The sequence below is a fragment of the Gopherus evgoodei genome, chromosome 1, assembly GCF_007399415.2.
Source record: "Gopherus evgoodei ecotype Sinaloan lineage chromosome 1, rGopEvg1_v1.p, whole genome shotgun sequence".
Classification (NCBI taxonomy): Eukaryota; Metazoa; Chordata; order Testudines; family Testudinidae; genus Gopherus; species Gopherus evgoodei.
Genome location: NC_044322.1, coordinates 282,232,309 through 282,248,376, shown reverse-complemented (window position 1 = coordinate 282,248,376; position 16,068 = coordinate 282,232,309). Strand labels below are relative to the sequence as shown.

Below are 16,068 nucleotides of genomic sequence, written 5' to 3'. Positions count from 1 at the left end.
CTTTTTCTAATCTGATTATCTTGCTCATTTCTTACTACTTGTGAGAAACACTTCTCTCCCCCTCACTAGATTTTATGGATTTTTTCCATTCAGTAATAGATTTCTTTTTTAAAAAGTTAAATTTTCCAGTGCAATGTAAAAAAAAAAATCTCTGAAGAGCCAAGTGAAATTTTATATACCTGCAATTTTCAAACATTTTTAAAGTTTGACAGAAAATCATGCTGGGTTTTCTGCCTGTTTAAAATGGTGGTGACAACATAGGCTTATCTTCCTCCCGCACAGGTGTCGGCTTCCAACTTTCCCCAGGAGTGCTCAATCCCAGCTAAGTCTCAGGCCCCACCCCCACTCCACTCCTTCCCCAATGTCTCTTCCCGCCCCTCTCCCTCCTTCCCAGCACTTCCTGCATGCCACAGAACAGCTGATCCGCGGTGGGCAGGAGGCACTGGGAGGGAGGGGGAAAAGTTGACCAGCGGGGCCGCCAGTGAGCGAGCAGGAGGAGAGCTTGGTTGCTGGTAGATGCAAAGCACCTGCTAATTTAGCACCCAGAGTCAGCGCCTATGTCCTCCCGCCTTCCTCACTGCCCCCATTCTCTGGTTTGTAGAGCCTTTCCCCACTCCGATTCATTACCCTCTACTTATACAAATACTTCCCTATTCCCTAAAAATCATGCAATGTGCGTGTTCTGCACTGTAGCCAACTTTTGTGATTTTATTGCTAGTCTTGTGCTATTTTATGTTTTTCTTTAAGCCCCAACTCTCTGCCACGGGACCTTTAAAGTTTCGTTCCTAGAGTCCAGAAGCGTTACCATTTAGAAATTTTAAAATCACTTCAAAACTGGATAGAATCACCATGACTGGTTTGCATGAATTATTTCTTTGATGCTCCTGCAAGGTTTCATTTATAAACAACAGAACAATGATCCCATCAAGCAGATTGATTTGTTTTAATTCTGCAGCAGCTCATCCTGAATACAAACAAGTGCATCTTGTTCTGCACATGAACCGAGTCATTTGCTTATCCTCTCCTTCACTTCCTTCTCCTCACACTGGATCATCAAAGGAAGCTAAAAAAATACAAGTGTCTGCTCTCAAAAGAATTGCAGATATATACAGTTTATTAAACAGGTGCAAACAGTTTCAGATCCTATATAATCTACTGAATTGTCCAAGTGATAATAAAAAACTGCAAAAGCTACATGACAGGTAGAATAGCTAACAATTAGTGGGTTGGCAAAATTAAATAAGACACAGATGTCAATTTTCAGTGCTATGCAAAACATTGTAATTGTTCCAGGGCTAGCTGCAATTCTCCCTCCCTTGCCGCCCCCTCAACCCCCCAGTGTGTCAGGCTTCATGCCTTTACCTTTCCTCAGGTGCAAACATGCAATTCTCTCACTCTCAGGGTAGGTTTACTCTGCAAACAGCGGTGTGAGAGAGTCACTTTTCGTCCAGCCAGTAGGCCTTGTCTTCTCATTTTCCTGGGCTTTTGGTTCTGCTGCCCAAAACCACTTTGGTCAACTCTAACAGGAGGCTGAGAGTCAGTCTCCTCTGGGACAACTGCTCTTCCATTGTCCTGTCAAGTGTTCTTGGAGCATCTTATCTCCGAGTCATTGATTTCCCTCTTGTTTGTTTCCCCAACAGTCCTGTTAGCTTAACCCAGCAGAGTCCTATAGTAAACATCCGAATATTTATCCCCATATACTAAAAAGTAAACACCCCAATAACCAGCTCACAGAATATTCTGAAGTTATTATGGAGCTGCTCCATATTCACCACAAACTTGTACTTTAGGATTAAATACAATATGTTCTTTCAGGGACTAGATTTGTGTAGATTTAACTAACACAGCAAATAAGGTATGATGGTGTGTTTTAATGGTCTTATCAGACTGTGCAGCAACACAAGAGCTTCAGCTTAGTGAAAAAGATAGTCACTGGTCTAAAAGTGTAAACAATATATGCAAGTCCAAAAAATAAGTATGCATATACCATATAATTATAAAATGTATGCAAGCTTATCTTACTAGTACTGTAGGCAATCCTAAATAACTTTATTAGATTAAAAATCCATCCACAGTGTACCTAGAAGTGGCAATAAACCCAGCACAATCCACAGAAAACAGCTACTTTTCAAGGCAGCACTGGATTAAGTCAGGTCACAAAAGTATGTGCACTCTGTAAAGTTTTATACCCTGTCCTTTCATTCTACTGTATCATCACAACCTGCTGAGAACAGCAAACTGGAGCTGCACTAGCAGCCTGGGCCCTGAGTCAGCTGTGTACAATTATAATGAGAGCTGCAAAGTAGCTCAGATTCTGCCAAAACACTTTCAAGAACCTAACATTATCAGCTGCTGGTTAGTAGCACCTAGTCTGATGCTAGCACATAACTTTTTAGTAACATTAAAATGCTCAAAATATTAAGACACACCTCTACATTACAATACACACAAATGCCATAAAGACTATGGGCTTGGACTAAAACTATTTGACTACCCCTTACACACACCAGATATGGCTACCTGTGCCTTGGGTTCAGGTATGCAGGAGAAAGTGGGCCCTGTGCGCATAAGTGTAAGTGGGCAGGAAGGGATGGGAAGAGGGCAAAACCTTGGCTCTGTCAGCACAGGGAATGTCAGAAATTGTTTCTGATATAGGGAAGCAGCATGTTACTATTTCCTTCCCTGAGGCAAGGAAGATGGTGGGAGGTAATTGAGCCTCAAAGAGATGTCTCTGAGGCACAATATTTCCCAGGGCTACTACTGGGGTGGTGAAGGCAGTGCCTAAGGACAATCTAGCTCAGTGTTAAGAGCATGTTAAGGTTACATAGTTAAAGTACTCCACACCAAGTGCCCCTGTAATTTGAGCACTGTTCAAAAGTGAGGAAACAACGTTCTCCCAAGGGCCATCCTTAGGCATATACGGCTGTGTAGGGCACCCAAAAGTTTGGGGTACCACCGGGACAGCAGGTAAGAGGCTCCCACACACAGTTTCTCATTCAGCTGCTGAGTATAATTTATACACTATTTAAACAAATATGTTGTGCAGACAATCAACTGTTGACAAAAATTATAGAAGTATAACCAAACTTGACAACGCTATCACAAATGTAACATTTACATTTTTTCCTGGTTGAGAAAAATAGTATTCGTGGTGTCTCATGTTTTCAGCACCGTGAACTGAAAATGAAACAGGAAACACCTGTAGCCTTGGAACATAGAAATAAGTCGAGGCCGGAGTACCAGTCTCCTGGATTCAAGGAGGGGATGATGGAAGCCAGGGACACCATGCGGAACTTCAACTTTCTCAGAGACTCGTTGAGGCAATGCAGGTCCAGAATTGGTCTGAGACCCCCTTTTGCTTTCGGGATTAGGAAGGGTGCGCTTCACACTGAGGTACTAGGCGCGTCTTGGTGGGACAGGTCAGAAGCCGGACGAAGGGGAGCCTCCAGGAGGAGAGCCCGCAAATGAAATCCCACTCTCTGAGTCCTCGGTCAAAAATGTTTACAAATACGACACTTGTCCTTCACATGTGATTCCCCCAAACACTTGAGGCAGCTGCTGTGTGGGTCATTCACAGGCATGGGCCTGTTACTGTCTGTGCAGGGCTTAAACCACAGAGACTGGGGTGAAGTCCCCCCTGGGACTCTAATTCCTAACTACACTTAACTACTTAACTCTAACTACTATAAACAACAATTTACAAGGCCCTAAGGCTCAAAGTCAGAGAGAAGAAACTTCTAACCCTTGCTATGCAAGGAAAGGCACTTTGACTAACCACCACAGGCAGTAAGAAGGAACTGAGGCCTTGGCTACACTGGCGCTTTACAGCGCTGCAACTTTCTTGCTCAGGGGTGTGAAAAAACACCCCCCTGAGCGCAGCAAGTTACAGCGCTGTAAAGCTCCAGTGTAAACAGTGCCGCAGCGCAGGGAGCGCGGCTCCCAGCGCTGTAAGCTAATCCCCGCGGGGAGGTGGAGTACCTGCAGTGCTGGGAGAGCTCTTTCCCAGCGCTGGCGCCACGACCACACTCGCACTTCAAAGTGCTGCCACAGGAGCGCTCCCGCGGCAGCACCGTACAGCTGCAAGTGTAGCCATACACTGAGAGGGCATGGGCCGGCCGTGCTTCATATACCGATGCATGAGTGGAGCACTCAAGGGGGAGCCACAGCCAGCCCTACAGATACTGCTAAGGCAAAAACCTCCGACAACCATGCACGTGGGCACCTGCACACCTAGAATGGAATCGACATGAGCAAGCTCTCAAAGAAGAAACAATGTTTTTAACATTGCATTTGAAACTAATTTACACTGACCTTACAGTTACACTGGCCGTTTCCTGTGTCAAATTTGAAAATAGAAGAAAGCCAGAAACTAGCTAGAGTCAAGAGACTTGTCTTTGTCTGGATGCAAAATAGTATAGTCTAATGTAATGGTGATAATTGTCATATTTAAATGTCTTCCTCATTTCATTGTTTTTGTAATTATTTTAAAGTCAATTTAAAAAACCCTGTGTTGATTGATTGTGTGTTACTATACTTAATTGTAATACAAAAACCATCAATGATTGTTTATTCTTTTGAATTGCAGAGGGCATGGCTTTGGGTGTGTAACGAAGAAGATGACATATATTTCTGGTCTCCTCTGTCTTCCCACATCACACTCCATACACAGAAGTAAGTAGGTTCAGTCCTTGAGTTTTAAGATAGTTTTTTGATCTCCGCTGTATGGGGAGACTTTGGCAAACCAATAAAGTGCCTGAAACCACTATGGCTTATTGTTAAAGACAGCCTAGTCAGCAAGCTGTTAAAAGCAAGTGGCCTTGGCTACACTGGCGCTTTACAGCGCTGCAACTTTCTCGCTCAGAGGTGTGAAAAAACACCCCCAAGTGCAGCAAGTTACAGCACTGCAAAGCGCCAGTGTAAACACTTCCCCAGTGCTGGAAGCGCGGCTCCCAGCACTGCAAGCTAATCCCCACGGGGAGGTGAAATACCTGCAGCGCTGGGAGAGCTCTCTCCCAGAGCTGGCACTGCGACCACACTCGCACTTCAAAGCGGTGCCGCGGGAGCACTCCTGCGGCAGCGCTTTGGAGTTTCGAGTGTAGCCAAGCCCTCAGCTTGACCAAGGCAGGAGGGGAGGGGGGGTTAGGGTGCCACTGAAAGGGCAGCTTGACCCCACGTCCTTCCTGATAAGAATTAAGTTAAAATTGCTGATACATGCATTTTTAAAGAATAGGATATGCCCCAGGAATGTCTATTGAGGTCTCAAGGCTGCAAGATCTGGAAAAACCCACACCTGGTTAATCAATAATCAGAAGGAACTTCTTGCTTGAAACTGCTTACTTAACAAGGTTTCTTTAATTACTAATGTATAAATAAGGGGGAAAAGCTTGAGACAGGTGGGACTCGTTTCGGGACTGGCCTCTCCCTCTGGATGCATCTTCTGTTCCCCAGCGGCAGATGGGCTGCTGCTTGCTGTATCACTCGAAAGCCACACTCAGCTTTGGTAATTATCAAGGGTTGGGGGTGTTTTACTAACTTGTTGCGGACGTGTGTAAGCGCTTGAGACTAAGTAAAGTTTAGCTTTAAGTGAAAGCACTCTTGTGTTGTCCTGTTTGTGCCAGCAGTCTATCGGTCAGACGGCCGTGTCTCCCCTGATTTATTTCCTGACACCTCCTTGCACAGAGTAAAAGTTACCAAGTGCTTTGGGTTGAAAGAATCCCGGGTAACACCCGCCAGTGCCTTCATATGAAGAAGACAGTAGTTTTCGATCTCCTTATTAACATTACTCCCACTAAATTATCTGGGACAAAACCTAGTTCCATTGAAATAAATGGCAAAACTCTCCCTGACTTCAAAGAGATCAAGATTTGTCCTTTTGCCTCCTGGAAAACAAAATTAGGATTTTCTTGCTTACATTTTTCTAATTGGAAACATCTTATGTGCTTCTTTTACTAATTTAAGATCAAAATAAAAATATCAGATTATAAAGCTTGACTTTCCTCCCAAGAAAATCAGTTTTCCTTCAGTGTCTCTCCTCCAGAAGAAAACAGGTCTGTGTTACCAAAAGTTAATATAGATGACATATTTACAAAATAAAAATACTAACCAAAACTGAAAATATTTAAATAAATACTGAAAGACAATCTTCTACAGCAATGAAATAGGTTTTCCACTGTGGTAACTTCCTGAACTAATTTGGTGTCACAGTCAAGAATAATTTACAGTTAGGATTCCTAACAATAAAATCTTTATTCTTTATAACAACTAGGCAGGGATCCTCAGCCTCTCTTTCTGAGCATCTCCTTTCCCACTCCTGCAACATGCTATAAAACTCCACGGCCACCTGTGCCACAACTATTTTTCTATATATAAAAGCCATGGCCAGCCTTAGAGAGTAGCAAGCAGGGTAATTACCCATGGCCCCGTGGCACAGGGGGCCACACAAAGCTAAGTTGCTCAGGTTTTGGCTTCAGCCCTGGGTGGTGGGGCTTCCGCTTTCTGCCTTCTGCCCTGGGCCCCAGAGAGTCTAATGCCAATCTTGCTTGGCTGGCCCCCTGAAACCTGACCGTGGCCCCACAAAGGGCCTCAGACCTCTGGTTGAGAACTGCTGAACTAGGGCAGTTCTCCAAATTGTGAAGGAAGTACCCTAATGCATATGCAAAACACTCCTATAACTGTGTAATGCAGTCTGCACTGGAGAAAATAAAATACATACATACATATTTAACTTTATCAAATAAAGCCAGACTTTCAAACAATGAATACATAAATAAAAAATTGCAAGTGTGTTTTCTAATGACTCTGGAGTTTGTGAGATAAAATTTTCAAATATCAACCTGTCAATTCAAAATAGTTCTACACCAAATATGAGTTCACAAAGTGACAAAACCTTATGCTGAAAAAAACCAACACTTTAAAGATGACTCTGCAGCTGTTTATGTAAAAAAAAAACCAAACATGTTTTGGGGTTTGGTTTTGTTTTTAAAGCGAAAGAATTCCGAGTTTTTGTTCATGCTGGTACTAATTTCTGTGAAAAGCATATTAAATACAGGAACATTAATTTTTAATGTCTGTGTTTGTCCCCTTATGATGTTCTAAAATGTACGGACAGCTATTAAAATGACTTTAGGAGACAACCAAGTTGACAGCCTCTGACAAAGAAAAGGAATCCTGATTGGTTCTTTAGCCCTCATTTTAGAAATCCATTATCCAAAGAGCAAATATATTTCACATGGTTGCTGATAACATTTTATCATATATATTCTTTATTAATAATGCATTTTGCTAGCTGTTTTTAAATTAATATTGATAAACCAAATCCTTTGGGCAGCATCCAATCAAGCCCAGTACAGAAAGTTAATCACTGAAAACGCTATGCCTTGCAATGCGGCATTTCATTTGTAACGATGCATGACTAAAACTGTTGGAATCCATTTCCCTTCCCCTCCCTGTTTTCATCACAAAACACAGCCCATCTCTTATTTTATCAGTAGACCACCATCAGTTTGACTCTGTTCTTACTAATCTGTATTAAAACAAATATTGAATACCTAAACATCTACTAACATAACCTTCACTACTGCATTAGTCCACTAAAAATTCCATTTCACAAACTACAAATCAATAAGAAATATTCATTTTAATTAGAGACTAAGAATACAGGAGACTTGTCCAACTGAAAAGTCAAAATGATATACTCAGTTAATGAAAATTTAAAATTCCACAGTTAAATGATCTAATCCATGAAACAGGACAATTCCACAATTAGTGGGATTTATTAGATAGAGTTTAAAAAGCAAAAATCAATTATAAAATGGTCTACATTACAGAAAAGGTTCAAGTAATTTTGTATTGACATGGATATAATTTTATGACAGCATTCATTTTATTTAAATTTCAGGGATTAAAAAAAAATTGGCTGAACAACAGCCTCTAATTAAATTTCAGGAAAATTTTTAAAAAGGAGATTCATGGCCACTATTAAAATGTAGTAAACTATCAAAAATATCTGAAGTGTTTCAAAACAAGCTGAAGTAGTAATTTTGTATCCCTTATGCGGTACTACATACCCCTACGAGCAAATCAAGGGAGACTTTTCCTTATATGGAGGTTTGTGAACTGAAAGTTATCCATCGATAATGTTTGGCTAGGATTAAAATGTCAGGGGTGGAATGAACTTCCCCAGGAACTAAGGACCATCACAAACTTCACCACCTTCTGCTCCAAATACAAGCTGCCTTTTGTTTGACTTTTCTTTCTCTAACAAAAACACAGACATTAAACAAAACAAATCCACCCTACAGAAACTAGCAAAACCAAACACTGCCAAAAAAAAAAAACAACCAAAAAACACCAATGCCTCCACCCCCACAAAACAACCCCAAACAACCGAGAAAAATTCCTACCAAAATATACCACCACCCTGCATACACAATTCTCCCCCTTGAGAGCGGATGAGAGCACAAACAAACCACACGTGAGATATTACTCATGTTGCTAAATCGACTACTGGAAGGTGCTCAGAATCTAAAGCAGGGGTCCGCAACCTTTCAGAAGTGGTGAGCTGAGTTCATTTATCACTCTTATTTAAGGTTTTGCATTCCAGTAATGCATTTTAATGTTTTTAGAAGGTCTGTTTCTATAAGTCTATAATATATAACTAAACTATTGTTGTATGTAACATAAATACAGTTTTTAAAAGTGTTTAAGAAGCTTCATTTAAAATTAAATTAAAATGCCGAGCTCCGGCTCCCGGACCGGTGGCCAGGACGCAGGCTGTGTGAGTGCCACTGAAAATCAGCTCATGTGCCACCTTTGGCACGCATGCCATAGGATGCCTACCCCTGATCTACAGTGATAAGTGCAGTGTAAGAACCTATCAGTGAAGGAACTACCCACAGACTTAATTTTATTACCTTGAGGCATATTTGGCAAAGTACTCGTACACAGGTAATGAACAAAGCTTTTTAAAAGCTGTATAATTAAACAAACGCTTATCTGGGAGACTGCCTGCAACAGGGGGCAGAGCCAAAGACCACACTCTGATTATAAACACAGAAGTATCTTGTACTAATACAATATGAAACCCATCCTACATAGAGATGCTTTAAATAAAAGTTGGCTCTACATACAGTAGGTTTGGTCAAAGACTTTGTTGTCGGAGACAGCGGGGTCAATAAAAGAATGTAATAATACCAATGGCAGTAGTAAGTGGAGCCTAGGACAGAGACAGACATGTATGGCAGTTTGCAGCATGTATTGGCATCACGGCCTTTCCTTTGGGTAAGTGCTATGAGCGTTAGACCCTTCATATTAAAAGCTCTTTGATCTATTCTGCTTTCATTAAAACTGGAGGACGGAGGAGAGGATTAAGGGCCAGCCTTTAACTTTTAGGATCACAATTTAATTTAGATCCAAATGTCCTAAAGGAAATCTTGGTGATTTCATCTTAGTTCTCCAGAGGCCATACTGGTTAAAAGAATAATTCAGGATTACAATCAGTAAAGACTATATTACACAATATTTAATTGCACCTTGTCCCAGGATGAGATAGCTAATTCCTCTCAGGTAATGTACAATGCTGATAAAGGGGAGCAGGAATTCTTCAAATTATACTCTGGTAAATCTTATTTGAGTTAAGAGAGAGATTTGCTTTATTCAGATGCCTACTGTAGCCAACTGATGTTATATGCAATGTTAACTATAGCTTAGACTTAAATATATAATATACACACACACTATTCAATTTGGATTAACAAAAACAATCTGTTAGTAAAATAAGATTTTCTGTTCAACATGCTCCTTATACAAATCATTAAAATGTTGCAGCAGAGTGAGTTTTAAATAAAAATCTGCATCGACAAATTTGTAGTGCTTTATACCTCAGTTATATCTTTCTTGCTATCATTTTTGTGCTGGCTTTACTAATTCTTGTATGTTCTTTTTCTTATTATCTTAAAATAATTCTATTATTTTGCTGTTTATCTGGGATGTATTTTACCTAGCAGTTAGACTGTAAATCTTTGCAGACAATACATGCTGATTCCTGTTTGGATGGAAATATTCATATCAAAGCGTACAGGAAATTAAAGTTATCCTGGACTAATCTGGCTCAGTACAACAATAGCAACAATTTCCACAAGACTATACATGCAACGGTTATAGATAAACTTAACATTTTAAAATGTAAGCTTTTATTCTACGATAGAAAATCCCAACCCCCCATATTTCTGCAATCCATGCATTTTCTGTTTGAAAAGATTTTTGATGTGCCAGCTCATAACATAATGCTTAGTTATTATAGCACAGTCTCAAAATCAGGTGGACTTTATTAAATCCCCAGGAGTATGTATTGTGAATTCCATAGCGATGGGTAACCTGACTTATATGAAGCAGTATGATGAAGAGACGATTTCCAAGTTGGAAGATAATATGGGTTTCTCTCCAGCCCGGCTATGAAGGAACAGATTGCTCTGTTCTAGAGTGGCAATAAAAACACTACCATCACCACATTTCTAAAGTGAAAATAGATGCTACTAGTCTACTCCCTCTAGTCACTGAAGACTCTCCTTCCAAGGAACTGAGTCACATACTTCACCTAGCTCAATTTCTATCCCAAGTATATGAGAACAATAGAAGATGCTCAGAGTAGCTTTTGATGTCAATTCTAGTTACTGCTTCCCTGCCTCAAGGGAAGTAGTAGAGAGGAGATGGGCACCTGCCCCAACCACTGCTCTCTCGGTCAGACAATAGACAAAGAGAATGGGAAGTCCACATAGAAGCTGATTCAAGACACATCCATCTGCACTCTTGTGGCCATGCAGAAAGCTAACTTTCACCTACAGGCTATGAAAGCCTAGACGAGTGGCTCTTAACCTTTCCAGACTACTGTACCCCTTTCAGGAGTCTGATTTCTCTTGAGTACCTCCCAAGTTTCTCATCACTTAAAAACTACTTGCTTACAAAATCAGACCCAAAAATACAGAAGTGTCACAGCTACACTGTTACTGAAAAACTGTTGACTTTTTCATTTACCATAGAATTATAAAATAAATCAATTGGAAAATAAATATTGTCCTTACATTTCAGTGTGAAGCATATAGAGTAGTATAAACAAGTCATTGTCCGTATGAAATTATAATTTGTACCGACTTCGCTAGTGCTTTTTACGTAGCCTGTAGTAAAACTAGCCAAATATCTAGATGAGTTGATGCACTCCCAGAAGACCTATGTGTTAGCCCCAGGGGTACGTGTAACCCGGTGGAGAACCACTGGCCTACAATACAGATCTAGAAAAAGCAATGCAAGGCAGAGCACTCACTGGCATGAGCACCAGCACACCTCCCCATCGTGCCCCCTACTTCCCTTTTTGCTTGTGATTTAGGCCATGGCTACACTGGCACTTTACAGTGCTGCAACTTTCGCAAGATACAGCGCTGTAAAGCCTCAGTGTAATCAGTGCTGCAGCACTGGGAGCGCGGCTCCCAGCGCTGCAAGCTACACCCGTAAGGGATGTGGTTTACGTGCAGCGCTGGGAGAGCTCTCTCCCAGCGCTGGCGCTCCGACTACACTCATGCTTCAAAGTGCTGCCGCGGCAGCGCTTTGAAATTTCAAGTGTAGCCATACCCTTAGGCTTTTGGCTGTCCTTCAGGGCAGATGTCTCCTGTAAATAGACTGGCCAACTTCACGGCCACCAGTACATCCTTCTGCAGCTTCAGAGGCTGTATAGATACAATACAGAGGACAAGACAAAGCCCTATCCCCATTTGCAACAAATGCTGCCTCAGACCAAATTCAATTAAGGCGAACAGTTTAAAAAGTTAACTGTACCAGCCCTGTGAAAGGCAGAAACCCTTTGTTGTGCTAACAGGCTACTGAACATATCAACACAAAGCTGGGGAAGTTGTGTAGGAAGCTGAAACACCCTGCACAGCACTTTCATTTCACAGTCTAAAGGGAAGTATTAAATTTGATAGTAAGGAAAACCAAGGAACATGGCTAACTATTTTACTCCATGCCCCAAAATACCTTAGATTTTTTTTTTTTAAGTATTATTCCAATTGTCCCTCGACGCTTTCAGTGCAAAGAGAAAGGGGAATGGGGTGATGGTGTTTTCCTAAAAGACATTTGCTTAGGTGTCCCAACAGTATTTCTGTGAATGTGTGCTCTTCTGTGTAACACACACGCCAACTGGGCTCGGGATAGGAAGAAGAGATACAGAAAACAAACTCACCTCAGGAATTCTCATTTTTTGAAGAGGGAGTGGGCATTTTTAAAAGCAGCTCCCATGGCTGATTAAGCAGCAGCATTAACTACCTCACAGTGTCCTCTGAAAGAACATGATACAAGACCACGGAGGAAGGAAGTTAAAGTAAGAAAAATAGGAAGAAGACTCTGAGAGGCTTGCTCTCTCTTGAAATGCTTTTCATAGAATCATAGACTTTAAGATCAGAAGGGACCATTATGATCATCTAGTCCCTGCACAACACAGGCCACAGAATCTCACCCACTCATTCCTGTAACAAATCCCTAACTTATATCTGAGCCACAGAAATCCTCAAATCATGGTTTAAAGACTTCAAGATGCAGAGAATCCTCCAGCAAGTGACCTGTGCCCCACGCTACAGAGGAAGGCTTTAATAGATCCAAGAGATATATACATCTTATTGTAATATCTCTGTTTGCATTCATAGGCTGACCATTTAAAGTTTAAAAATGGGGTGGTTTAAGACCAGTCAAATCCTTCCCCAATCCACATTTATTGAAAAGAAACTGAAAAGTTGGTTATTAATAGCAAAAACAGGCTCATGGGGTTATTTATAGATATCTACCACAAAAAAAAAACATACTTGTAAACATACATAGTGAGAATTTGTGCTTCCTATAGAGGTAAAGTTTTCCAGATATATTTTGTGTTTAAGGGAACAATTTTTCACCTTTGTTGTCAAAACTATATATCAAGTTTCTTGTTTGATGTATGGTAAATAAGACATTGCATGAAGCAAAATACTGAATGCTACCTTAAGCCTGATGCACTTGTTAATGCCGTTCAATACTTAATTTACGGTATGTTTTTAAAATGAGAAATGCCATCTGTTCAAGATTCATTCAAGGGAAAGACTGAGCATTTTTCAAGCATTTGGTATTTTTGATGTCTCTTCGTAGCCAGCCCTGCATTTATTTTTCCAGTGGCACCCATGTATTAAAAATCCTATCAGATTTTTCTAGTTTAAAGGTGCAGATGTTAGCAGTCTATTCAACAGTATGATCTGATTACAAATGACACCACAATCAGCATCTCATCCAAACTGTTCCCAGCCTGCCTTCACCTCTTATGAACCTTCTGACGAGATCAGAGGTTCTCAAACTGTGGGTCAGGACCCCAAAGTGGGTCATGGCCCCATTTTAATGGGGTTGCCAAGGCTGGTGTTAGACTTGCTAGGGCCCAGAACTGAAACCCGAGCCACACTGCTAGGGCCGGGGAGCTAAGGTTACATGCCACCCACCCAGGGCAGAAGCCACTGGACAGCTTTGGCATCCCTGCCCGGGGTGGCAGGGCTTGGGCGGGCTCGGGCTTCAGTCCCCGCTCCTGGGGTGGTGTAGTAATTTTTGTTCTCAGAAGGGGGCCACGGTGCAATGAAGTTTGAGAACTGCTGGACTAGATTCTTTTTCATCCTGGGTCCACTTCTACTAATATCATCCGTAAGGAAATGCTTTGCATCACCGAAGTGTCTTTGGTATGCAATTTATAAGCATGTTATTGCTACAATTTAGAGAGAGTAATACAAAATAACATCCTTTAGCATATTTTGTTCTCTGAACAGATGGAAAGTTACAAGCAGAACTAAACAGCAAAGGAAATGGATTGCAAAGCTTTGTAGGTCTAGAACCCAGGCCTGCAGAGCTACCAGCCAGCTGACATCTCTAGGCTTCTACCCAGTGGCAGCTGAAACAAGCTTGCACTCCATTTCCCATGACCCAAGGTGTGTGTGGGGGGGGAGGGAACGAGGAGACAGGCCACCACGGGAGGTTCCACCTCAAAGATTTGAGGGACAACAACCTCCTGGCTCCTGATTGGCTTCCTGTCCTGTATAAACCCAAGCGGCATTCCAGAAAGTCTCCAGAAAACAGCACAGATCTCCTGTAGCTCCAACAACTGTTCCTGAATTCCTGGCTTTGATGTAAACTTGATTTGAATTTCATCTCCTGGCTCAGACCCTGAAATCTGACTCAGACTCTGATCCTTGGTATCCACCCTGACTTGGAACCTATGAACTCCAGGGCCACCCAAAGGATTCAGGGGGCCTGGGGTGAAGACCCAGCACTTCGGCAGCGGGTCCCAAGGTGGAAGTACCCTCCGCCGCCAAATTGCCACCGAAGACCCGTCCCGGGACCCATCATCAAAGTGGCGGAAGGACCCCTCACCGCGAGTCTTCGGGGCACTTCGGTGCCGAGTCCCGGGGTGGAAGGACCCCCCCACCGCGGGTCTTCAGAGCACTTCAGTGGTGGGTCCCGGAGCAGAAGGACCCCCCGCCGCTCAACTGCCGATGACAACCCAGAGCAGAAGAAGCTCGAGGGGCCCAGGCCCCGCAAGACTTTTCCAGGGCCCCCGGAGCGAGTGGAGGACCCCGCTCCAGGGGCCCCAAAAAACTCTCATGGGGGCCCCTGCGGGGCCTAGGACAAATTGGCCCTCTTGTCCCCTCCTCTGGGAGGCCCTGATGAATTCCTCTGCTACTCCAAGCCTCATGTTTGCCCCTGCTCAGACCCTGGGCCTTGATTGCCCTTGTTGCAATCTTGACCCAGATAAAAGTCACATAGTCTATGGTTATGCTTTACCCCCACTTCCCACCAGGATTTGAATAATTAATACATTCACAGAGTTATATGCTGCTGGTTCCTGTAGTAAACAAACAAAGTTAAATTCAGACAGAAGCCACAAGACCTTTGAAAAGAAAATCCTATTTCCAAAGATGGAACTAGAAGACTAGGTATTTTTCAAGGTCTTTAGAGTCTCCAACAAGCATAAACAATGATCAATAGATCTTACATTAGCTCTCTGAACAGATGAAAACTTTACATTCCCCCATTAAGCCTTCAAAAATATGGCTCCCATGTGATGATCTGAATTATTAATTAGACTATTCACAATTTTCAGACAAATTAATTTGTTATTTATGGGAAAAGCATTCTCCAGATGTCCTCCTTAAAATAAGTTACCAAAAAGTGAACACATTGTGTAAGTCATAGTTATCTTAGAAAACAAAACCTTAGCTCCTTTACAAGTTGATGTTGCTCACAATTCCTTGCCTCAGGCACTGCCTTTTCCTTATAACTACAGCTGCTGTTAGCACTATGGTTAAGACTCCAAACTAACTTCAATCCATTATTTATAGAATTTACTACAAAATATATATAGGGTGCTAATGTTTTGTTGAAATCTAAAATGTTGTATTTACAAGCTTTCACAATATTGCTGTGAAACAAGGCCAAATTTAAAAGTGACAAAAGATGGTGTAAGTTAGACTTTTTCATATTCAGACTGCTTTAGACACATGTCTTACACCCACTCTATCCCTACATTAAGGAGTCTATGTTAATGCAACTTAGAAATTGATGAAGTGGAAGGCTGTAAAAAGTTATAATTTAAAGCAGGGTGGGAACTACTTTGACTTGCATCTTCTTCTGGTTACTCAGAATGTATGTTACACCAATGTAGACTGCTCAATATGTGGGCAAAGTGGGTAAGGTAGGTCTAGGGGAGTCTGAGTTAGTGCAAAGAGGTCTAATTTAGCGTAATGGGGTCCAACATACACACTCTTATGGGTCCCTTCTCTTTACAACAACCCTAAGCTTATTATAAAGCTCTCTCAAAAGGCACCTAATGAACTGACATTTCATGGGAGTGTTCTTTAGTACATCAGCTTTTTGGGAGAGCAGAAGCACTGATACACTTAGGGCTTGTCTACATCAGAAAGTTGCAGTGCTGGTGAGGGAGTTACAGCGCTGCAACTTTGAAGGTGTACACATCTGCAGGGCATCACCAGCGCTGCAACTCCCTGTTTGCAGCGCTGG

The 16,068-nt window shown here is 42.0% G+C and overlaps 1 protein-coding gene across 3 annotated transcripts in view; it reads right to left on the bottom strand.

The window, feature by feature from the left end:
• The window catches only part of TMCC3 (transmembrane and coiled-coil domain family 3), a 250,306-nt gene that overhangs the window by 26,251 nt on the left and 207,987 nt on the right, over nt 1-16,068 (bottom strand). The gene's annotated exons all lie outside the window — the stretch shown is intronic.